The sequence below is a fragment of the Mustela nivalis genome (assembly GCF_964662115.1).
Source record: "Mustela nivalis genome assembly, chromosome: 19".
Taxonomy (NCBI): domain Eukaryota; kingdom Metazoa; phylum Chordata; class Mammalia; order Carnivora; family Mustelidae; genus Mustela; species Mustela nivalis.
The window spans coordinates 28,526,952-28,551,549 of NC_139038.1; the positions used below are offsets into that span (position 1 = coordinate 28,526,952).

Consider the following 24,598-nt stretch of genomic DNA (forward strand, 5'->3'; position numbering starts at 1 on the left):
TCAGAGAGAAGACCACACAAGCAACAAAAGAAAAATAAATTGGATTTAATCAAAATTTAAAATCTTTGGCCTCAAAGAACAACAAGAAAGTGAAAAGACGACCTACAAGATGGGAGGAAAACTGGACCATTTGTATTTTAATAAGGATATGGGTATGTGATGTGTGTATCCAGAATATGTAAAAGACAATCTAATTTTTCAAATGGAAAAAGAATTTGAATAGGTATTTCTCTCAAGAAAGATACACGAATGGCCAACAAGCACATGGAAAGATGTTCAGCATCATGAGTCATTAGGGCAATGCAAGTCAGAACCACAGGAAAATACCACTTCCCACTCACTGGGACAGCTCCTATGAAAACCACCACCACCACAACAGAAACCAGCAAGCACTGGGCAGAGTGGGCAGAAACTGGAATCCTTCAATATTGCTGATGAGAACGTAAAATGGGACAGCCACTTTGGAAAAAGCTAAACACAGAGTTACCATAAGACCCAGCAACTCTACTCCCAGGTCCGCATCCAAGACAAGTCTGCCCGAAAACCTGTACCTGGATGGTCACAGCGGATTTTATTCACAACAGCCAAAACATGGAAAACACCCAGATGTCCATCAACGGATGACTATACAAAATACGGCAAATGCAGCCACTAGAATATTACCTAGCCACAGAAAGGAATGAAATTCTGAGGCATGCTAGAGCACAGATGAGCCTCAAAAACATGCAAAGTGGAAGAAGCCAGACACGGAAGGCCACATGCTGTAGGACTCCATTCGTGTGGCACATCCCAACCAAGCAAATTCACAGACACAGAAAGCGGCTTAGTGGTTGCCAGGGGCTGGAGGGAGAGAAGAATGAAGAGAGACTGCTAATGGGGATGGGCACTCTTTCTGTGGGGATCAGAGCGTTCTGGAATTAGGTAGGGAGGTTTGGTGCACAGCTCTGAAGATACTAGAGTCCATTAAACTGTGCGCTTTACACATATGAGCTGAAATTTACAGTACGTGAATTATATCTCAGTAGAGCTATTATTTAAAAAAAAAGTGCGGGGCACAAATTCCTACAGCGACACCTCTGTGCAGGGGCCTTACCGAATTGCTCTGCCTGCTGCAGGATAACCTGTTGTAAAAGACACACAATCTGTTCAGAGGAGGAGATGATTTATTTTCCTACCACTAAATCCCCAGAGCTACTAACCATAAAATCCAATCCAAAGGAAAAAGAGCAAAGAACAAAAGAACACACGATTTGCAATTCGCTGGCAGGTATAAAATGGAATTAACCAAAGACTGAACCCCCCCTCCAAAAAAAAAGTGTTTAGCAGCACTGCTCGCTTCCCTTTGATTACACAGATTTAAACAAGTCAAAGTCCTTTTTAACTCATGAAAAAATGAAAAACAAGCATTCCCTCCTGTAACAAAATTAACATCCCACAGAAGGTCTGTTTGTACTTGGCCATCATGAACCTTTCATCTCCGAGCACTGCTAAATTAAACAAGCCTATGTTGTATTGAACACCACGAGCCAGACACCCTGGCAGGCTTCTCACTTCATCAGTGGATGCTGAAGAACATTAGAAATAAGAGGGTGGTGAGAAGGACGCTGACAGTAGTCATAAAGTGGCTTGGACTGCACTCTGTGGGACATTTAAGTATCTACAATGATGAAACATGCAACCAACTCCGAGACCCCCTTCTCTGTTGGTGTTCGTAAGAAGAGAGTACAGACTTTGGAGCCAGATAGGAATTCGAGTCCTTGCTTGGGTTTGGTTCTTCTTCTTTTTTTTTTTCCCCCCTAAAGATTCTATTTATTTATTTGACAGGGATCACAAGTAGGCAGAGAGGCAGGCAGACAGAGAGGAGGAAGTAGGCTCCCCGCGGAGCAGAGAAGCCAATGTGGAGCTCTATCCCAGGACCCTGGGACCATGACCCAAGCCGAAGGCAGAGGCTTTAACCCACTGAGCCACCCAGGCGCCCCTTAGGTTTGGTTCTTAACACACTAGCTGAGCGCCCAAGGACAACTTTCCTAAGGCATTTTATGATGCTATAAAACTGGGTGATTACATCTATCCTCCGAATGTTATAAGGACAAAATGAGGGAAGGCCAACTGCTCAAGATGCAAATCGCCACCGCTCTCAACTCTGCACAACAAATGCCTATTTTAGAGCTGATATCAGAGTGAAGGTAATTGACATCAGCCCTCCTTTTTCTACCCTGAGGACATCTAAATAACCAAAAGGTCCTATGAAGATTTCATATTAAATAAATTACCTCCTCCCATAGAACTGAAAGTAAGAAAGCCATCAATAAAGTCTGTTTTAAATGTATTAAATCAGGGCATGACACAAAGCATTCATTCACCTAAAAGGTATTTAAAAGTACTGAACTGAGACACACCAAGAGAAACACTTACTATCAGAGAGAAATGCCTATTTTTCAGTGCAGTAATTGGTAACCTTTCTGTAAAGATTGATGCAATCTGATTATAATTCCCAAGTGTCAGTAATCAGTTCTTAAGGTAAAAGAAAAAGGAAGTGGGGTGGTTTCAAGCACTCCAGAAAAGATGTAGGAGGATATCCTTTCCCAGTGACAGCAATTAATGTTTGAGTGACAGCTGCTAGAACATTCATACTGAAAAACTTTGTCACATTAGAATAGACTGAAATCTATTTAAAACAAAACTTACTAGGTTTAACATACACAAACACAACCCTCACCATGACCCGGGTCTCCTCTCCGAACAAACCAAACGGGCACGAAGGCCAAGGTTGCATGGAACCCCCATATTTATGATCACACTGTATGATGTGAGTAGCCATACTCCCATGCTGGAAGTCTATTTTTTTTTTTTTTTAAGATTTTATTTATTTATTTGACAGAGAGAGATCACAAGTAGATGGAGAGAGAGGCAGGCAGAGAGAGAGAGAGAGGGAAGCAGGCTCCCTGCCGAGCAGAGAGCCCGATGCGGGACTCGATCCCAGGAACCTGAGATCATGACCTGAGCCGAAGGCAGCCGCTTAACCCACTGAGCCACCCAGGCACCCTGGAAGTCTATTTAAAGAGGGCATCTGGACACTGCAGTAACAGACAACAGATTTCTCCCTCTGCCCAGCTCCAGACAAATTTCTGGAGCAAAGCTTCCAGGGTCAGCAAGCAAGGAAATTTCTCTAGGAGGATGCAGCAGTCAGAGACTGGAGGTTTCCCTAGGGCGTTTCTTTACGCCCTATGCTCACTTTGGAACTTGAGCCCCAAGGCTACTGCTCTCCACCCCTCTTCACCTCACAGAGGTAATAATAATGCCTTTGTGAGAGACCAACTCAGGTATGCACACTGCAGAAGTCAGCCTGGGGTGCTTCCTGGGCATCTCGGCTCTCTACACGCACTTAAAAATGTCTTTCCATTCCCCTGCAGTTCCATACTCTCACCCTGATCATGAAACCATTTCATCTGCATATTCTACCACCACACATTCTGGATATGAAGACAAGAGCTTCTCCTCTTTCCAACTTCCCAATCAAATAACCACTTATACTGCCAGTCTAAACTTTAAGCTTTATGCCTAAAATAGGAAGAAATCATTACAAATGCACAAAATCCAACCCATACATAAGAATGTCTTAAAATCTGTTTAAATAACAATTCTTACAACAATTTTTACAAATGCTGCAGTTAAAAGGAGAAATAAAGGATAAAGTCTTAATTTTAATTAAGACTTTGGTTTAACTACTACTAGTAATTCCTTACTTTTCAAGAGTATTTTTAGAATTAGGGTTTCAAAGCATGTGATTAAAGAAATTAACTCATCAGTGAAATGAAAGCTACCATATAAGCAAATTCCTATATTACCACAGAAAAGTGTTTCAAGAACCCAGAACTTTGGTTATTCTAGAAAACAAATACAAGGTTATACCATTACCCACAGAATATCCAAGGGAAAAGTCCAGGAATCTCGTTAATTTAGAGCCCACTAATGAAGACTCAATAATTTCCTTTTAGGTCTGCCTAGATTTAACTTTGGACTATTTATTTAGTAAGGCGTTGCTATGGAAATTAAAGTACAAATGAAAATTGCTAGGGGATTATTTAATCAATTTTAAAAAATTTTTATGCAAATAACGGCTGCTAAAACACTAATTAAAACTAGCTCATGCATTCTTTAGAATCCCATATTCCAGTGGAAACGAAACGTATGAAACAAAAGCCTACAACATTGCTTAAATCTATCAAGCGCTTGTTCCATGCGCTCTGTTTATTTTGGCTGTGAAAAACTGGTTTAGGAGTCAGAAAAGCTTAAAAGGCAGGATACTGGACAAAGATTTATACATTCTTCTCAAAGGCTGGCAATCTATTTCTCTACTTCTATTTTTAATAAATGCTGAACCACACAATTAAAAAATAACTCAATTTCACTCCATTATAATTTAAAATTTGGGGTATGTACTTTATTCTTGTCTTCAAATAACAGAACTGAGAAACAGTCCCAGGTCTCTAATACCAAATATCCTAGGACTCCTGAATTAAGATGTAGTATCTCACCGAGATACTTACTTTGCCCTTAATAGCAACAATAAAAAACAAAGCAGATTTAAATCACTGTAGTACATGCGATTCTGAAAATAAGTGAGATATAGTCTAAATCAATAATCCAAATAAAATATTACCGTAGCAAGTGTCACTCCAATTATGTATGTCTAGATTTAGGTGCATTTAAGAGTCATGGATACTAGTTTTCTTCTCTAACAAATTAAATTTCTTAATTAAAATTTAAGGCACGTCTCACTTACCTCTTAGTTCTAACTTAGCAATACCAATATATACCAATCACTAATTCCTTCCAAAACAACTTGAAAGTCTGCCATGTACATGCCAGGTGTGATGCTAGTTGCTGGACGGATTGATAAAACGTACTTGGTCCCACCCTCAACACACTGTTAATGTTCACTTGAAATGAAAAGAACAGCACCCACACGAAACACACTCTGTATTCTAAGAGGATGCATTTTATACAGAGGATAAAATGATAAAGTTTAGTTGGCTTTTTATTGAGTCAAAGAACAAACACCAGGACAATGACACAGTTGGTGTCTGTTTCGTGGGAGACCTTAAGTAACTCTGATTTGATTGAAATAAAATCTAAAACAAACATAAAATTAGAGTCCACATTCATATCAGAAACTGGTAGAACACTCTGGGGACAGATGGTACTCAACATCAGTAATCACAGGTTTACATTTAAATACATATTCACGTAACTGACAAATTCAGTAAGAATTTTACTGTCGGGGCGCCTGGGCGGCTCAGTGGGTTAAAGCCTCTGCCTTCGGCTCAGGTCCTGATCCCAGGGTCCTGGGATCGAGACCCACATCAGGCTCTCTGCTTAGCGGGAAGCCTGCATCCTCCTCTCTCTCTCTGCCTGCCTCTCTGTCAAATAAATAAATAAAATCTTAAAAAAAAAATAAAAAGTATTTCACTGTCATCCAAATTTGTGAATTCTATTCTCTATGCTATTTGGCAGTTGGGATCCATGCTCGAAAGATGTTAACAAGTTAATTTTTTAAAACATCTTCAAGCTCCACCATAAATGAATAAAAAACAAGAGTACTGCTCCCCACAGAGGAAAACCTTTGGTATCCAAAACAATTAGATCGTTGCCAATAATTTAAAAGTATTTATAATGAGGTAATCTGGGCAACAGAACTAAAAACAAAGGACTCAACATATTTCAACATTTTCATCATATTGAAGTCCAAGAGAGTGTCTCACTTATACATGAGAATCACACGTTATGTTCTCAATCAGAAAATTCTTCATGTAAGTAAGAATACCAAATGAAAGGGGTCTTTGAAAACATAAAAGGCTTATTTCAGTCAAAAGCCTTGTTATCTCAAAGATACCATTTTTTTTCTCCGATTGGATGGGCAAAGATTAAAGATTAACAAAACTTCATGGGGTAGGGGTATGGAACATAGGACTCTCATCAATTTTGGGGGAGGTGGTGGTGAGAAACTGGTAGTCTTTACAGAGTGCAATTTAAACATATGTATCCACATTTAAAATGTACATCATCTTTGACTCTTCAGTCATACTTCTAGGAAAATAAACGAACAAGTATACAATGGTGTGAGTCCAGGTTTAATCAACACGCCATTATCCACTTGAAATAATCCACATGGTCATCAAAGGAATGATTAAATAAACCATGGTGCCTCCAAACCATGAAATATACAAGAGTCAGTAAAATCATCATATGTTGTTACACAGTCCTTTTACAATGCACATGTAGAGATATACAAAATACACTGTTGCATTAAAAGACTATCATATGTAGTGTAAACCAACTATTTAATGATCTGTATATGAATACTTCTATATCCATAGATACATTTCTCAAAGTATGTTCACCAAAATATAAATGGCAGTCATTTCTGGGTGAGAGGAGTTAGGCGCTTACTGGTGTCATCATGTTGTTTTATACTGATGCAAGACCTTTCTGTGACAGTAAGAAAATACAACGTATCTCATTTAAGGAAAGAAGTGTTGTCATCTCACCAAAAAGGCCTTCAAATCCTTTCAGTTCCCTGTTTTTAAAAACAACATTTTCACCAAATGTTGTAAGTATATATAACCACCAAGAAGCTCATGGCTTTCCACCTGCTGGGATCCCCTTCTCAATACCAAACTTTAAGACAATGAAGTCATGGGAATTTAAAGATTAGATTCAAAAAAGTAAAGCCAAATAACCTTGTTCAAAAAAAACCCATGTTCCTGGCATCCACCTTAAGAACCCCAGGTTCCGTGAACTTAATATACTCCTAGAACAATCTCCCTCTTACATCTTAAGAAGGCAGGTTGTGGAGAAGAATTTTCACAGCAGTGAGAGGTGGGGAGAGGGCTCTCAAAATAAATAAATAAATAACTTACCTCAGTAAAAATATTTAATTATCTTCCTGTCTTACATTCTCTTTCTTAGCACCTTTACTGTGAACCTGAGGGGGGGAAAAAATAAAAATTACTTTTTACTGAATACCTACTATATGCCTGGCGGGGATGGTCAGAGATAGCCTCCTGGAGAGCGTGAAGTTCAAGATAAACTGGAAAGAACAAAACAGAAGCTACTAAAAAGGGATGGCTGGGAAGGAAACGGGGAAGTTCCAGGCGTAACCAAATAACGTTTCCTAAATTGTTCAAGAACCTGTAGGTGCCCCATTCAACAAAAATGAATGTTAGTTTTTATTCTTATTAATATATGCTTTTACGTTACGAAGTCTGTTTGCCTCTCACCACCACCATCATTGCTATTATTGTTATTACTGAGAAATGACATAATCCTTGTCCTCTAGGGGTTTGCAGTAGACTGGCTAAGAGTTACTCAGATATATAATATATGGCTAAAGATCAAAGTCAATTATTCGTTCACTTATTTAACAAATACCCGAGTAGCTATCTTTTGCCAGGTCTTTTGCTGGGCACTTTTTAAAAAAGATTTTATTTATTTATTTGAGAAGGAGAGAGTGAGCGAGAGAGCACAGCAGGGGCGCAGCAGAGGGAGAGGGAGAAGCAGGGTCCCCGCTGAGCAAGGAGCCCAATGAGGGGAAGGACCCTGAGATCATGACCTGAGCCGAAGGCAGATGCCTAACTGAGCCACCCAGGCTCCCGTCCCGGGCATTTCTGATGGGCGGACAGATACGGTTTCTCTCCTCAGTTTCCAGTCTATCAAGACCCACGCTCCAGGGCACACAAGCTGCACAAGGAGACAGATACTGCTCCTCCATGGTGCGGGGCAGTATGCATCCGAACCCTGTGGAATGAGGCAGCAGAACATTCTGGGTGGAAGGCACGGCATTACAGGAAACACAGGGCCTTAAGGGAATGCTAAGCAGCCTTGTTGTCAGGGTGCATCTGACTGAGCAATGAGTAGCTAAGCCAGGAAGCAGGAGGGGCCTCAAATGCCCCCCCGAGTCTGCTCCCTGATCTCAAGCACATTGATTACCTTGCTCAAATGGAATCCCAGCTTACTTTTAACTTCAATCTAATACCTTACTGTTTTCTCCATGGTTTCTTCTTTCCTCTTTCAAAGGTAATGGGGGGAAGAGTAGAAAAAGGAAAAAAAAAAAAAGCCCAGGAGCCTCAACCTGCATGGGCGCTGGTGGCAGAAGCAGCACTAAGTGATGAGTTTCACATGTTCTTCTTTAATTCCTCCAATGTTCTGATATGGACAGAATTGTTCCTTTCACAGGGGAGGGAAATGAGGCTCAGAGAAGTCAAACGGGATCTCTGAAGACCACAGAGCTAATAAACGCAGACCCAGATTTAAACTGCAGGTCTGACTCCCAAAGCTTTCTTTCTCTTAGGCAAAAATGCATAAGGGATTTGGCAGAATTTAAAGTCGGTTGAAAACTACTTATAACTTCAGGGTCTGTCAATTTCTGTGCTTACCCAGAAAAACAGCCTTCATGCACACAATCAAAACCACTTAGGGACGATAAAGAGAAGACCTCACAAAAGCAACAAAAAAGATAAACTATGTACAAAAAATTTAACAAAAAATTGGCAAAACCTATGTAAGACAAACTTTGAAATGTTCCAAAAGGATTCAAGAGTAGAAGCAAACCAATGAAAAAAATACACAATGTTCTTGGATAGGAAAATATCAGAAAGACATCAACGATCTGTAAAATTAGTTTATAATTTTAACATGATCTCAATTTTTTAAGTGTCTCTTTTCTGGAACTAGACAAAATGATTATAAGTTCACATGGAAAAATAAACAAGGAAAAGTTGCCAGGAAAATGAAGGGCAGCAGGGGAAAGTAAAGTATTTTGTAAAATCAATACTGCGTACTGGCGTACGACTAGAAAGACTAATGGAATAGAATAGGAAGTCCAGAGATATGCCCCAATATACCTGGAAGTTCCGAAAACAATCAAGGCGTATTGCATTCTGAAACAAATGGTAACGATAACTGGCAGCTACACAGAAAAGTGCAATCTATATGCTATCCTTGAACACCAGAATAAATCTCAAATATACCAAAGATTTAAATGTAAAAATGAAACCACAAAAGTACTGAAGGAGAACTTGAACAAATTTCAAATTCTTGGAGGCCTTTCTGTGACTCAAAATCCAGACACATAAATTAACTATCTAAAATCTAAAGAAAAATCTTTTAAGCTTTCTCTGTACCAAAATACAAGAAAGTAAATTTAAAAACAAATAGCAAACTGAGGGAAATTGCAACTCACATCCTAAAGGATTAATTGCTCCAATTTATACATTCCTAGCAATTGATAAGAGAAATGCAATCCAAGTGAAAAATTACAAAGGGTATGGACAGAGAGTTCATAGAAACACGGATCACCTATAAGCGTATGAAAAGATGCTCAGCCTCCTTCATATCAAACTAATGCATATTAAAACTACACTGTTACCATTTTTCACTATCAGAATAATACAAATCTAAAGGTTGGAAAACACTGTTGGAGAGGTTATAGAGAAACAGGTACCCTGATGCATTACTTGCAGGAGTTCCAAATGACATAACCCTGAAGAAAGGCAGAATTTAACAAAATTATAAATGCATTGCTCAATGACCCAGCGATCCCACTTGTAAAAAGATATCCCACAGATACACCTCATATTTATGAAATGAGATCTGTACAGATATATCTACCAGGACACTGTCTGTGATTGTTAAGAGATTGGAAAAATTTCAAATGTGCATCAATGGGGGTTAGTTCAATAAACTAGGGCATGGGCATACAGCGGAATATTCTGAAGCTGTTAACTAGTGTTTCCTATAAACTAATATGGAAATATCCCAAAGGAATATTAACTAACCAAAAAGCAAGGGACAGAATAATTTATATCGTGTGCTATATTTTTACACAAAGAAGGAAGTATATATACTCTACAGGTATCAGCTTGTGTCTACACAAAGGAACATCTATAAGGAAACAAACAGGGTGCCTGGGTGGCTCAGTAGGTCAAGCATCTGCCTTTGGCTCAGGTCATGATCCCAGAGTCCTGGGACTGACTCCGTACTCGGCTCCCTGCTCAGCCTGCTTCTCCCTTTCCCTCTCCCTGGGCTTGTGTTCCCTCTCATGCTCTCTCTATCAAATAAATAAATAAAATCTTAAAAAAAAAAAAAAGAAACAAATAAAAGAGGATATTTATGAGGAAAGGGGACAGGTTAGACTAAACAGAGTTGGAAATTAGACTCTTCAAAATAAGCTGTTTTAATTTTTAAACATGAATATTTTACCTACACAAAAACAACTTTAAAGTGTTGTAAGTGTAACTCACAGAAATAGAACTACTCGTAAGCCAGAGTCAAAATCCAATGAGCATTAAAAGAGAATTTTCTCTGAAATTAGATATTGACAAACAATTTATTTTTTTACAGATTATTTATTTATTTGAGAGAGAGCGCACACATATGTGAGCAGTGGGGAGGGACAGAAAGAATCAGGAAGCGGACTCACGGATGAGTCTGTAGCGGGGCCATCACTCAACATGATAAAAGACCATGGAATCTTTTTCTTCAACCAATCTTAAGCCTATGACTGTAATAATCTATAAAAAGAGTTATTTAAAGAGGCGAGGAATTACAAGAGAGAACAGGAAGGGGCCCCTAGGCCAGAAGCAGCAGCATCACCTGAGAACCTGGTGAAAACGCTAATTCTCAGGCCCCAGCCCAGACTTACTGGACCAGAAACTCTGGTTGGAGGGAGCAATCCCTGCAATGCACACTCAAATCTGAGAGCAACTGAACCAGTCCAGGGCTTCCCACATGTTCCCGCGCATCACCTGCAACAGGGCTCTGTGAGAATGGAGATCCTAGTTCAGTGGGTCTGGGCTGGGCCCCGGAGTCTGCATTTCAAACAACCCTCAGGAGGCTGCTGATGTAGCCGCTAGCTTGGGGAGCCCCACTTGGAGAAGAAAAGCTGAAGTCCACCTGGCGGGAGAAGGTATGCAAACCGTCTTCACATGGCTGACTTTGCTGCAGAAAGTGCCCTCAATATCAGATGGAAAAAGTCCTTGCACAGGTTTTCTGGCTAAGAGATACCACTTAGCCTCCAAAATGAAAGCTGTACTTGGGGCACTGGGTGGCTCAGTCAGCGAAGGCTCCGACTCCGGATTTCGGCTCCGGTCATGATCTCGGGGTGCTGCGATCAAACCCCCTGCTGGTTTCCCTTTTGGCATGGGGTCAGCTTGAGATTCTCTCTCTCCCTCTTCCTCGGCCCGTCCCCCGCATTGTGCATGCGCTCCCCTCTCTCTCAAATAAATCTTAAAAAAAAAAAAAATGGCTGTACTGAACATGTAGTAAATAAATTTTGAGTTAAAGATTTTAACTAATCTCTACACTCAATGTGGGGCTCAAACTCACGACCCCAAGGTCAAGAGTCACACATTCTATGGACTGAGCCAGGCAGGAGGCCTCAAAAATATTTCTTATTAAGACAACAGAAACAGCTACAAATTGTTGAAGTTCAATTTAAGGATGTCCCATATGAGAAAACTTTCAATTATGAGTGGACTTATGAGCATTTCGAATGAAAAAAAAAAAAAAAACAACCCCCCCAAAAAAACCCATAGTCTTATATCTGTTGGATTATACTGTCTGATGAACTTTACCTCATATCCATTAGCCATACCACCTGCTCTCCATAAAAAAACACCAGTTTCTTTCTAAAAAACTGTTCTTATATACAAACACTGATGTTTCATTGGCTTTACATGTTGGTGGAGGGGGTGGCGGGGCTACATTTGCTTATAGGAATCTTTCAAGTCAAGAATTCTAGCCTAGGTGGAAGTACCTAGAAATGTCGTGTACCTTTATTTCGCAGGTCACACTTTGGATAAATGTTTTCGTGTTAAACATTAATCAGTGTGCAGAAATTCCTACATATCCCCTTTTTCACTGAATGTAAGACACCGTCAATTCTCGGACACACAATTATTTCATGTACTGCTAAGAAAAGTTGCCAATTATCACATGACATGCCAATTTTAAGATAGCATTCCATTTTAGATATGCATCTTTAAAATAATGAAATAGCTTAATTATAAAGCTCAAAGATATGTACACAATAAGTTACTCCTTTTCATCTAAAAAGGCATGGATTTTGGCCCATTTAACAATGTATCCCCATACCTGGCAACTGGAAGTCTCAGTATCTCTGCAATTCATATTATTTGTTTTGCTTTGGTACAAATTATATATATTTTTCAAGTAGTGATTTTTTTAAAAAGTAGTGAAGAAAAAAAGAGGAGTGACCTCTTTTTACCCTGCAACATGATACTACTTGTTCAAAGTAATAAAAGTTAATTACTCGCAGTCTGGATAATTTTCCAATCTGAAAGTATTTAATGTATCTAACTCCAGTCAATTTTATATACCTTACAGTTCTATTTTGACAAGAGTCTTTACTTGTTTGTTTCCACAGCACCTTTCAAAAGTAACAAGCAATGAACAATAAACACTTCATAGCATCCTATCCATTCAACAAAAAAATAAATTTGCTTTGCAGATTTAACAAGAGTTGAAGGAATGTACAATGTTACACTACAGCCATATATTAGTCTGAGTAGAACTTTTTGACTCAGCATTTTCCTCCTGGTGGCAAGATAAACAGTTTTAAGGGAAAAGACAATTTCTAATATGCCACACTAGGAGGACTGAGGACCTATGTGATTATAGGACATTTTATTTTCACCTTCGAACACTTCGTATTCTCTAATATGGATACTCGCAAGAAAAAAAAGGCTATTTAATAAATAGTTACACTAATTTATATCTTACTTTAATTCAGACCTTTTTATTCTATACATTCTATACATTATCACTGTCCCATCCAAAGTCCACTCCAACCTTCTATTCACGCAGGTGTTGAGCTGTCAGCATTTCTTTATTTTTTTTTATATTTTATTTATTTATTTGAGTGAGAGAGACAGTGAGTATGAGAGAGGAGAAGGTCAGAGAGAGAAGCAGACTCCCTGCAGAGTCGGGAGTCCAACGCGGGACGGAATCCCGGGACTCCAGGATCATGACCTGAGCCGAAGGCAGTCACTCAGCAAACTGAGCCACCCAGGCGCCCGAGCCGTCAGCATTTCTAACAAGAATCTCAATGAAGCAAATTTTTCAAAGGGACATAGGTACTAACTTTATCTCCCATCTGAGATTCTAGAATAACCAATGAGACTGTCATGAACCAAGAGCCTACCTTTCTGGCATGTCAGTTACCTCAGAAAGGACAGGGGAAAATTTTTTTCCAACAAAAATTGTTTGGGGGCGTCTGGGTGGCTCAGTGGGTTAAAGCCTCTGCCTTCAGCTCAGGTCATGATCCCAGGGTCCTGGGATCGAGCCCCACATCGGGCTCTCTGCTCAGCAGGGAGCCTGCTTCCTCCTCTCTCTCTGCCTGCCTCTCTGCCTACTTGTGATCTCTGTCTGCCAAATAAATAAATAAAATCTTAAAAAAAAAAATTGTTTGTCAGTTAGATTCTGCCCCCTTTCCTCATACTGGGGTAGAGAGTGGATTGCTGTTTAGAGTAAATCTTGGGGGCCTGGTACTGTCCTCTAAGAGAGATGCTTAGATGTAAAAGTAACTGGGGGACAAGACTGTCATTTAGTGTTTGGAGACCAAGATGCTGGATTTCACACAATGCATGGAACAGACCCACATAATGAAAATCCATGCTGGTTCTGAGAATCTTTAAAGAAGTCTAGCCAGATTAATCACCATAAACTGGCATCACTTTAGAACATAACACTGAGAAGTTTTTATAAGCAATTATGGGGGAACCCCAGTAATTTAGGAGAAGGCAGCTAAAGTGAGACAAGTTGAGATACTGTAGGTCTGAAACTAGTGGCTCTTTCCCCACTTCACACACTGTTAACTCAACATCGTTAATACTGAGCATATCTGAACTAATGAGACATTGACCCTGAATCCAAACATTTTCATCTTTTATTCGTTATCAGTGATCAGTGGTAGGAATCCAGTATTGTGGCTCAAGGGAGCAGCACCTCCAAGTTTGTGACACAAAGGTGCCATACAATGTAGACGGAAAATACGGAAAATCCCCTCCATAGAGGCCTTCATAATATACTACTATTATTTAGGTGTTGACTGACTCTGTAATTTACCTTGGCATGCCATCCTTACTTCCATCTAAGCTGTTCCTCTATTCTCATAAATAGGTTATCCCAACACTTAGGTTCCCCCTCTGCTCCCCTCCCCCTCCATGCCAGGGTCCATCTCTATATTTGTTCTTTCCTTTTCTTGTTTGAAAATGCTGATAGTTTCACTGCTCATCAGTCTAAACACCTTTCATGAGAAACAGGTGGAAGCACCCAGTCCGGCGCTAGATGTAAATGATGGGGCAATTTCTGTCATACGTTTTTCCTGTATTCCTCCCTTACGTGTCAACTGGAGCATCGTACTGATTCTCAATCGCGTGTGTACATGGGTTCCGTTGCTGATGAATTTCAGTAAGGTGGGCTTTACAAAAGTTTGCTGCCAAGGGGGAGGGGCCTTGGTTCTGACAAGGCTGAGCACCACCGCTTCCAAAGAGTGGAATCACGTGCTTAACCAAAATCAAACTTCAAAGTTTCCTCTGCTTAAGGCAAGCCCTGGGCTCCAATATCTCACTTGTATTCAGCCTGACAACCCATCCCTGGCGCACACCGGCTGCTCTAAGGCCATTTCTGGTCTTAAGCGGAGCCCCAACGAGAGTTCCTGTCCATTTGGGGGGTCAGGAACCCTTCTGGGAATACGACAAAAGTCGAAGACCCTCCCCTAAGAAACTCACACAGCATGCTGCACCCAGTCCCAGGGGGGCTCCCACACAGCTTCTGCAGCCCAACTGGGACCCTAGGACTGGAATTTGAGCCCGAAAACCCTGCGGGTGGGGGTGGGGAGAAGGATGCGAGGCAAGGACCGGGCGTGGGCGCCTGGGCTTGAACCCCCCACCCCAGCGCTTCCCCGCAGTGTGACTCTGGGCTGGGCGCCTCACGTCTCGGTGCAGCCCAGGAGCGGCGCAAGTTAAGTGCCCGGCAGACTGCAAAGACTCGGTAAACCGTGTTGCCGCGACCAGCGGCACCGCGTCCTGGAGTCAACCCCGCCGCCCACGGGAACCGAGGCGGGCCCCCGGGGTCGCACCCGAGCGCGGGGCCCGGCCGCGAAGGAGACCGGACCGGCCCGGCCAGCCCCGCGGCCCCGGCCCAGCCGCCCCGCCCCGCCTCGCCCGCGCGGGTCCCGGGACAGCGCGGACAGGGCGGGCGGCTCCGCTGCGGTCGCCGGGCACACCGGGGCCGGCGCCCCAGGACGCGGACCGCTCGCCGGGCCCGCTCCCCCGCCCGACCCTGCGTCTCCGTCGCCCTCACCCACTCCTCAGCCCCCAACGGCCGCCACCGCCGCCCGCAGCTCACCTCCCCGGCCACCGCCGCCGCCGCTGCCGCCGCCGCCGCCGCCGCCGCCGCCGCCGCGCGCGATCTCGCGAGACTTCGCTCCCGTCGGCGCTCCCCCGCCCTCCCCCGGGCGCAGGGCCGCAAGCGCGGACCCCGGCCTGGAGCCGGCACGGCCCGTTCCCCAGCAGCCGCGCCCCGCCGCGGGGTCAGGCCAAGCGGTGCTCGCGACCCGGCGTCCGGGCTCCTGCAGCCATTCCGCCCACGTCCGTGACCACGAAGGGTTAAAAGCCAGGTGCGCGACTCCCGACTCCCCTCACCTGGCCGGCCGGGTGCGCATGCGCCTGCCCGGGGCCCGGGACCTGCCAGCCTTTGCAGAGGCTCGGACCGCACTGACAGCAGTAATCCTAGCAGCAGGTCTGGGAGTGCTTACTGGGCGCAGAGTACTGTTGCAACTCCCCTCACAACAGCCCCGCGAAGTGGGTACTAGCATCCTCCCCACTCCAGCGAGGAGAAAACGGAGGCTTGGCTCGATTAAGTAAATAGCTCCAGGTCACACTGCTAGGCACTGGCGTCTGGGGTTGTCTGCCGCCCAAGCCAAAGCCCCATTTTTTTGGCCTCCGTGGCAACGCCAGGCCGTGGCCTTGGCCCTTCTTTGGCTGAGGACGCTGAGTCTCATCAGCCCGTCTCTACTTCCCTCCCAAGGTTCACCAAGGTGAGAGGAAGCCGGCTGCTCTCACCTCTATGGTTTGATGGAGCTGCTGTCCAGAAGATGCTTCTCCTGCAGGACATGAGCTCCCTAAGGCCTCCCTGTGCCAAACTCGGTGTAGGGCCCTGAAAACTATGTGACTATTTATATTCTTATATTTCATTGTCTTCTCTTTAGACTGGTGGCCTTTTGATTGTAGAGAGCACAGTAGAATGGAACGCAGGACAAAGAGCTAGAATACACAAGTTAGGGGATGCAGAGAAAGGTGTGCCTTCTTCCCGGGGTGAACTCTTCACATTATATTATTGTTTGGTTGGTTTGTTTCTTTTACATTTATTTATTTATTTTATAGACAGACAAACAAAGTAGGAGGAGGGGCAGAGGGAGAGACTCCTCAAGGAGGCTCTCCACAGAGCGCAGAGCTCTACCTGGGGCTCAATCCAGGACCCCGAGATCACGACCTGAGCTGAAATCAAGAGTTGGGCGCTTAACCAACTGAGCCACCCACACGTCTCTATATAATTATTTCTAAAGCAAAGGGGCTAGCAACCATGGAGGGCATTTCAAGGTTGCTACCAATATTCTTCCAAGTTAATTCTTCATAGGATATATTCTTCATAAGACAACAAACACTGGGGGGAATGAAGAACCTGGCCTGAGCTCCCATAGTCAGACAGGATATGAACCTAAGCCTGAGTCCAGAGCCCAGTACTGCCTGGCACCTAAGTCACATGAGAGAGCATGAGCTGGTTCATCGGGGCCAGCAAGCTGCTGTGAAATCAAGAGCCTGGGAGGTTCTAGCTATCCCTTCCTCTTGCATCAAGGCTGCATGGGCTTACCCAGGCCACCTGACAGTCACGTTAACATCAGCAAACATTGGCCTGCCCATTCTCCCAGGTTGTCCACTCTCTCCAGAAACATGGCCATTCTCTGCAGACCAGAGGTTACGAGTGCCCCTCCATGTACCAAAATCACACAGTCCAGCTGATGGAGGAAGTGAGAAAGAAAGAGGAAATCACATCAGATAGACAGCTACCAGGTGCCAAGCACTGCTCTCAGTACTGTCCCTTCATTCACTCACTAAGTCCTCCCCAAAACCCCATGCAGGAGGTATGGCTGTCCCTGTTTCAGAGAAAGAAATCAAAGGGCCAAGACGGGAGTGAAATTCCCCAAGCGTACACAGGTAGTAAGTGGGAAGGCTGGGGTTGCACCCCAGGTTTGTCTGTCCCCAGAACCACAGACTTTGGCCTCTGTGACTAACAAGGTTCTTCACTGTCCCAAATGCCCATGTCATCACACAACTGAAAACCAGGAAATTCCCTGAGATTGGGGTTCTAGGTCATCAGACACCAAATGTTTTCCTCTGGGTGTACTGTGCTTTAGTATTCTCATCTAAAATAAGGACATAAAGAGTTTGTTGGGAGGATTAGCCAGGTTAATATACATGAAGCATGTAGAAAAGTGCCTTACACTGATTAAGCTCTCAGTAAATTATACCTATTATTTACCATGGGTGCAATGTCATGTTTTATTCTGTCGCCATGCCCCAGTACAAATTCCCAATCAAGGTGGAGGATATGACCTTATCTGCTCAGGCAGGGAAATAAAATTCGTTTCTAGCAAACAATAAATGCTCTTTAATGGACAAAATGACCCCCACAATCCCCCCCTCAATTGTGGAAAGAGACCAGAGACTCCTGAACCTCAAATGCCCTCTCTCTTCCCTGTTTCCTGGGATTCTGGGAGCCAGTTTTATAAAAGGCTCCCCTCAGAGATGAAAAGCTACCCATATATTTTTAAGTTGTTGGCAAAAGTGAAGAGAAAAAGAAAATTTAATCTGAGACTTCTTAAGAAAATTTCGGTGTGGTTGGGGATTAATAAAACCACAGTGACATCATCACTTGGGAGGAGGTTTTTAGAGGAACTGAAGCTGCCACACATTCAGGCCATTGTACCCCAAATAAAGTAAGATTTCCCCCCGACACAAGGCATGCCGCACGTTCCCATGAATGGCAATGTCTTGCTATGGAAGTAAGCCTCATCGGGGAAGGAATGAACACAGCAGTGTCCAAAAGCACATTACACTTGGATGGCACAAAAACAAACAAACAAAAAGCCCAGGGGTGATTCTAATATGCACACCTCTGAGGGAGAATGTCCAAAAAGCACTATTAAAATGCCTTCCGGCCCAGGAGGATTTTTTTTTTTAATTATGTGATTTGTCTAGCACTCATTTGTTCAATAAAAACTTGCTGAGCATTTAAGCTTCAGTTATTGTGTTAGAAGCCATCAGCAAGATAGGCTGGCAAGTTTTGGGGGGCTGGGAAAGGAGGGTGGACGGAGGCCCTAAGAGGCATCCCAGACCATGCGTACCATGAACACATTGGGACAGCAGAGTAGGAAACCCAACCGGAGCTATGACATTGGTCCCCACATACACATCCTGCCCCACTGGGCAAATCCAAGCTCGTTATGGGATCCCACCACCTCTGCCCCACCAGTACTTGGTCAAGGATGAGCAGGCTGTAGTGACACAGCTGCCAGATCACTAGCCAATCAGAATTTGATGAAACATCACATTGCAAGTCCTGGCACCCCCAAGTAGAAAGCAGAATGCAAATCTCCCGCCTCCCTTGTAACTAGAACAAGGGATATTATGCAGGCTCTGCTGGGCAGACGCCTCACATGAAGCTGAATCTGATCATGAGCCTCAGTTCCGTGGAAGCAACTAGTGGCCAAAGCAGCTGGTCTGGGAGACGGCAGCTGCAGGTAGAGGTCCCCATGGAGAAGCTGCACCAGCGAGAACAAGCTTAGGCAGAGTGGTGGTTAGCTCCTGGGGCCAGGTCTGCCATGTGCTTTGAGGCATTTTTCCTAGAAGCTTAACCCCAATCTCTTTTCTCCAGCCCTCGCCATGATTCTGTGCGGTACGTAACATCCTTTATCGTGTTCCCCTCTCTGCTTAAACCAGCTAGCATTCCCACCAAGAACATGGACCCCTCACAGGGCAAAGTCAGACGGAGCCTAGGAGACTCAGAGAGATACTCACTAGGGCAGCAACAAAGGGAACTTTCTCTGCTGTCCGGGAGAGTACCAGAAAGCCAGCTCATTCTGCCCACCTTCCATGGAAACCCCACTGCCCCCACAGCTTTGCCCACAGCTGCAAGATAAGATAGGGGCTATCTGGCACAGAAACAGAGAAACCAAAGACCTTGGGTCCTTGACTACGTCGCCAAGCTGCTGGACTGACCTCCTTCCCGGAGTTAAAGCGAATGGTTAAATCAACTCGTGTTGGCTTCTCTGTTCCTTGCAGCCCAAACATTCACAGGGGTGCAGGCCCGAGAAAGGAACAGCTTATGGGAAACAGGTGTACCTCTTCCCTGGCTGTGTCAGGAGCTGCCCCAAATCCTGACCGACTTTTCACCTCTATCTCCCCCTCCCCGGGACAATATCAATCCCACTCAGATAAGCACTACCTGATTCCAAGCGTTTTATTCCAGAAGACACTTCCTTCCTTTGCCCTTACCATCCTTTGGCTATCTCGCGGATGGGCACATGGTGGTTCTGTTACTTGCCCAGGCCCCACCTCTGGTAAGGCCATGGAGCCCAAGTCCTGGAGACAATCCAGATCCCAGGCTGCTTTTTATTATTTTTTAAAAATATTTTTAAAGATTTTATTTATTTATTTGACAGACAGAAATCACAAGTAGGCAGAGAGGCAGACAGAGAGAGGGGAAAGCAGGCTCCCTGCTGAGCAGAGAGTCCTTGGGCTCCATCCTAGAACCCAGGCGCTCCCCCAGGCTGCTTTAAACCACTAAATTTAACACCATGCATCATCCACCTTCATTAGGAAGGAAAGAAGGAAGGAAGAAAGGAAGGAAGGAAAGAAAGAAAGGAAAAAGGTCTTTAGCCAGGAAAAAATTAAAAATGAACTCAAATCCAATTCCGTATTTTCAACCTGGCCCTGAGCAAGCTTTTGCAGTTTCACTGCGACACGAAAATGAAGTTGATGATCCCGGCTTCCTAGAGCCTGGGCTTCATCTGTGCCATTCACTGGTGACCTCTGGTCTTCCACCTTTGGGGCACGTGCAAGGTGGAACTTCCTGGTCCACCTGGGTAGGGTCACGTGACTAGTCCAGGCCCAGGAGTGTGAGCAGAGGGAGTGGGTGTCACTTCTGGGCTGCTGCTCTGTGGAGTGGAGCCCCCAGCAATCCACGTAGACATAGAAGGTGAACAAAAACTAAACTTTTATCGTTTTAAGCCGCTACGAATTTGGTCGTCCTGGTGTATGCGAGTCTATCCTGACTGAAGCATACAGTGTGGTCATTTGCTCATTTGTTCACTCAAGAAAAACTTTTCTGTTATGGCTCAAACCCCAACTGGACAAGCAAGAACGCTCAGGCAGGGGTCCTGAAGCTTCTGGCTCCGTATGGCTCGGGTACAGCCCGGGCCTCGGCATTTTCATGGGGCTTCCCAGTGATTCTGATGCACTGGCAAGCCAGACACCCTTGCATTATGAGGGGCTCACCATGTGATGGTAGACTACGACAGGGTCCCTACCACTGAGGACCACACACACTATTATTTCAGGCCTCTGTGCTTTGACTCATGCTGGTCCCTCCACCTGGCACGCCATCCATCCATGCCTACCTCCCTGCCTTCAAACATCAGCCAAATCTTCAGATACTCAGTTTGACGACCCCATCCTCGGTGCTGGGATCGTCCCCCAGAGCATGGTCCTACAAACAGTGTGTGTATGCCTCCTCCATTGGATTGCAGCCTTGTAAAGGATGGGGTCATGGTGGCTGCCCTTCTCGGTGGAGGTGGGGAGAGACTTACACATCAGCAACAGACGTAGCCCTCTGAATACACAGCTCAGCAAAACCAAAGCCCTACAGCTTACAAGAGAAACCCTCCCAAGAAGACTACCACCTGCCAAGTATTTTGGAAAGCAGCTTTGGGATTCTAATTCAGCCTCTGCCACTTTGCAGCTCTGTGACCACAAGCGCCATATTTAATCTCTCCTGAGTCCCAGTTTCTTAGCTGTCAGATGGGACTAAAGACAGTTCCTGCCTCGCCCAATTGTGAGAATTCAATGAAATATAAGAACTGAATTAAATTTCAGCCACATTCATCATTGTTACCTTTACTGTCATTGTCTCCTTACTACTCCCTAACTGAGCGTGGCCCTGTAGCTGTCATTATTAATATTATTACTTACCACATGCTCCCTCCCTTCCCGCCAACCCTAAGTGACTTTGCTAAGCATTCCCTCCAAGAATGAAGAGTATTCTTGGAATTCCCAAAATGAATTCTTCATTGTCTCCTTGATGGTTCAGTGCCCACAATGGTTTAACACCCCTGGCGTCCCCCGGAAAGCTGCCCAGTCAGCTCCGCCTCAGGAAGTCTGTGGTTACCAGTATCAGGCTACCTGGACACAGCTAAGAAAATATGGGCTCTCCTGAGGCTCCCCCTCTTATGGACTTGACTCTGGGTTCATTCCTGGTCAGCCCAAGCACTGTGAAGGTGGCCCGCAGCCCTGGCTATGGGAGTGGCAGGATCCCAGCCCAATAATAGGGCTGTAGGCTTCTGCAATCCTTGATAACACACACAAATAATAATACCTGGAACGGGCTTACTTCTTTCTTCCCGTGGGGGCTAAAAGAGTCAGGCTTTTGAAGTTCAAATAAAAAACGCTCTGTCTGCCATCAGGCTGGGCAACTCCTGGTCTCCTTCCTTATCATCAGGTATCCGGAGCACAGTGGGCAAAATTTGGGTTTTCAAGAAAACATTCCTGAGGTTTCATGCTGAACGGCTCCAAGCTGGTATGAAAGAACGGAAAAACAAAACTCCCCACACCCGAAGTGTTACAAGGACAGGAGACGCAGGGAACAGAAACCAAACCTCAGACAACAAAATAAAGGAAAATGTAAACTAGGTTTTTCTGGTGGAAATGTTTCTGAAGCCCCAGCCATGAAAGTTTTCTGCTAAGGACCTACTTTCTGGTAAAAGTTCACAAGCGTCTGTGAAGAGAGAAATCAAGATGGGGAGTCACAGGACAACATGAGACCAACATGGATTTTGGAGCAGGAGGGGCAGAAGTAAGTAAGGAGATAAGAAAGCAGCCACAAGAGGCAAGGTGCTTTCAGTAGCAAGGTCAGAGATCAAGGTAAGGGGATCAGTAGGTGAGAGTTTTCTTCAGAGGACTAGAGCAGAAAACAGAAAAACTACGCTTTTTTACATCCACCCCCAAGGCTTTGTTGATAGACAGCTGCTCAAATAAATCTGTATTCCCATTTCAACTGACTCATTTGGCTGGAACAATAAGCTTACATTCCAGAGCCTGGGCTGACCTCATGTCCCCTATTGCCAATAAAATATTAAGTATGTAATTTGTGCTTTTTGCACTAGGACCATGAAATCTTCTGGATTCATTTTCTGTCTAGCTTCTGATAGCAGTATCCAATGTTCAACCTTGAATTCTCAGGCCAGCCATATCTAGGGGAGAAAGGAAGTATGGAGGGATGAGAGGGGAATGTGTTTTACAATGTATCAAGATTTAGGGACCAGACCTTCAATGAAAAAAAAAAAAGAAAGAAAAAGAAAAAGTTACAAATAAAGGAAATTACAAATAAGGAGGGAGGCTAGAATGATCCTGGATTGTTGAGTTACAATAAGTAGCCTTGTAATGAACTAGTTTTTTAATAAATACAAAAACAGATACATAAAGAAATAAATATGGATGTGTTTGCATGGATTAATATACGTATTTCCAAGCTCTGAACACTGAGAGGTCCTAGAAACAAGGATTCCTCAGCAGTGATGAGCACACTTACCATTCCTATCTTGGTTTCTAAACACCATACTCCAATAAAAGGAACCATGGCTCCTGGGAGAAGTGGTTGCTTCCAGAGCTGGGGCAGGGAAAATACAAGATGAGCCAGGGAGACCATGCAGTGCCAGAAGGTAGGGAATTGCTTTAAAAAGTCTGGGTGCTTATTGAGAGGATAAAGGAGCCAACCTGATGGAGTGGCCAAAGCTGGAACAATTTACGCAACAAAAAACAACAGTATTGGATTATAAGGCTTAACCCTTGAGTTCATATTGATGGAAGGAAAGAAGGAAAGAAGGAAGGGAAAGTCTCTCTCCTTGAAGAAGACGTACAATTGATCAATGTAGGGTGAAGGGTACCCGGGTGACTCAGTCGGTTAAGGATCTGACTCTTGATTTCAGCTCAGGTCATGATCTCCATGATCTCACAGTCGGGCACTATGCTGAACATGGAGCCTGTTGAAGAGTCTCCCTATTCTTCTTCCTTTGTCCCTCCCCCACTTGCTTGTACCACCCTTTCCCAAAAATTAATAAGTAAATGTGGAGTGAATGAAGGGGAAAAAAATCACCATTGGAAAGCACAGTAGTAATTGCTGCCATAGATCTGACCATCGATGTTAAAATTTAAGTGGGCAAAAGTTTGAGGAAGGAAAGTCTTGAAGTTCCCTTCCCAAGATATTTATTAGTTATAAAGAGAAAAAATAGTAACTTCACATTGAAGAAACCCTATAAACACCACAGTAACCAAGTGACTGAAGTTAACCTCACCAGTACTGTGTTATGTTTTTATGTACCCCTGATACAATTTGATAAGAAAGGCACTTCACCTCTGTGGCTCCTCCCCTAGAACTCACAACTGCTGCGGTATCTGCAGAAAACAGCAGACAAATCCAAATGGAGTGACATTCTACAAAATACAAAATTGGTATTTTCTTTAAAGTGTCAAAGTCGGGGCACCTGGGTGGCTCAATGGGTTAAAGCCTCTGCCTTTGGCTCAGGTCATGATCCCAGGGTCCTGGGATCGAGTCCCGCATTCAGGTTCCCTGCTCAGCAGGAAGTTTGCTTCTCCCTCTCCCACTCCCCCTGCTCATGTTCCCTCTCTTGCTGTGTCTCTATCAAATAAATAAATGAAACCTTAAAAAAAAAAAAAAAGACTGATGAATCACTGACCTCTACCTGTGAAACCAACAATATATTATGTTAATTAGTTGAATTTAAATTTAAAAAATTAAAAATAAAATAAACAAGAAAGAAAAAGATGCTCTCTCCCCCTCTCTCTCTCCTTTTCAAATAATAAATAAAATCTTTTAAAAAAATGAGATGCTGAATTTACCTAACAACTAGTTATTGTTGACAGGGTTTTCTAGGAGCAACCTGGAAAGTGTCCATTCAAAACCGGGTGTAAGAAATAAGACCCTGAACAAACTGAGGGTTGCTGGGTGGGTAGTGGAGGGGGGTAAGGGATGGGGGTGGCTGGGTGATGGACACTGGGGAAGGTATGTGCTATAGTGAGTGCTGTGAAATGTGTAAGCCTGATGATTCACAGACTTGTACCCCTGGGGAAAATAATACATTATATATTAATAAAAATAATTAAAAAAAAAAAAAAGAAAGAAGGACTTATGAGCTATCCATTTCTTGGGGGAGGGTTTA

The 24,598-nt window shown here is 43.8% G+C and overlaps 1 protein-coding gene across 3 annotated transcripts in view; it reads right to left on the bottom strand.

Annotated features, from left to right (window-relative positions):
* MRTFB (myocardin related transcription factor B) overlaps positions 1-15,650 on the bottom strand; it is a 197,079-nt gene extending 181,429 nt beyond the window's left edge. For 2 of the 3 annotated variants that reach the window (XM_082715003.1, XM_082715001.1), the window contains exons 1-2: positions 15,433-15,650; positions 6,924-6,988 (exon numbers count right to left, since the gene is read on the bottom strand). The gene's annotated coding sequence lies outside the window, so the exon portion shown is untranslated. The remainder of the gene's footprint in view (positions 1-6,923; positions 6,989-15,432) is intronic. The other variant, XM_082715002.1, reaches the window with a different exon arrangement.
* Between the last annotated feature and the right edge of the window lie 8,948 nt (positions 15,651-24,598).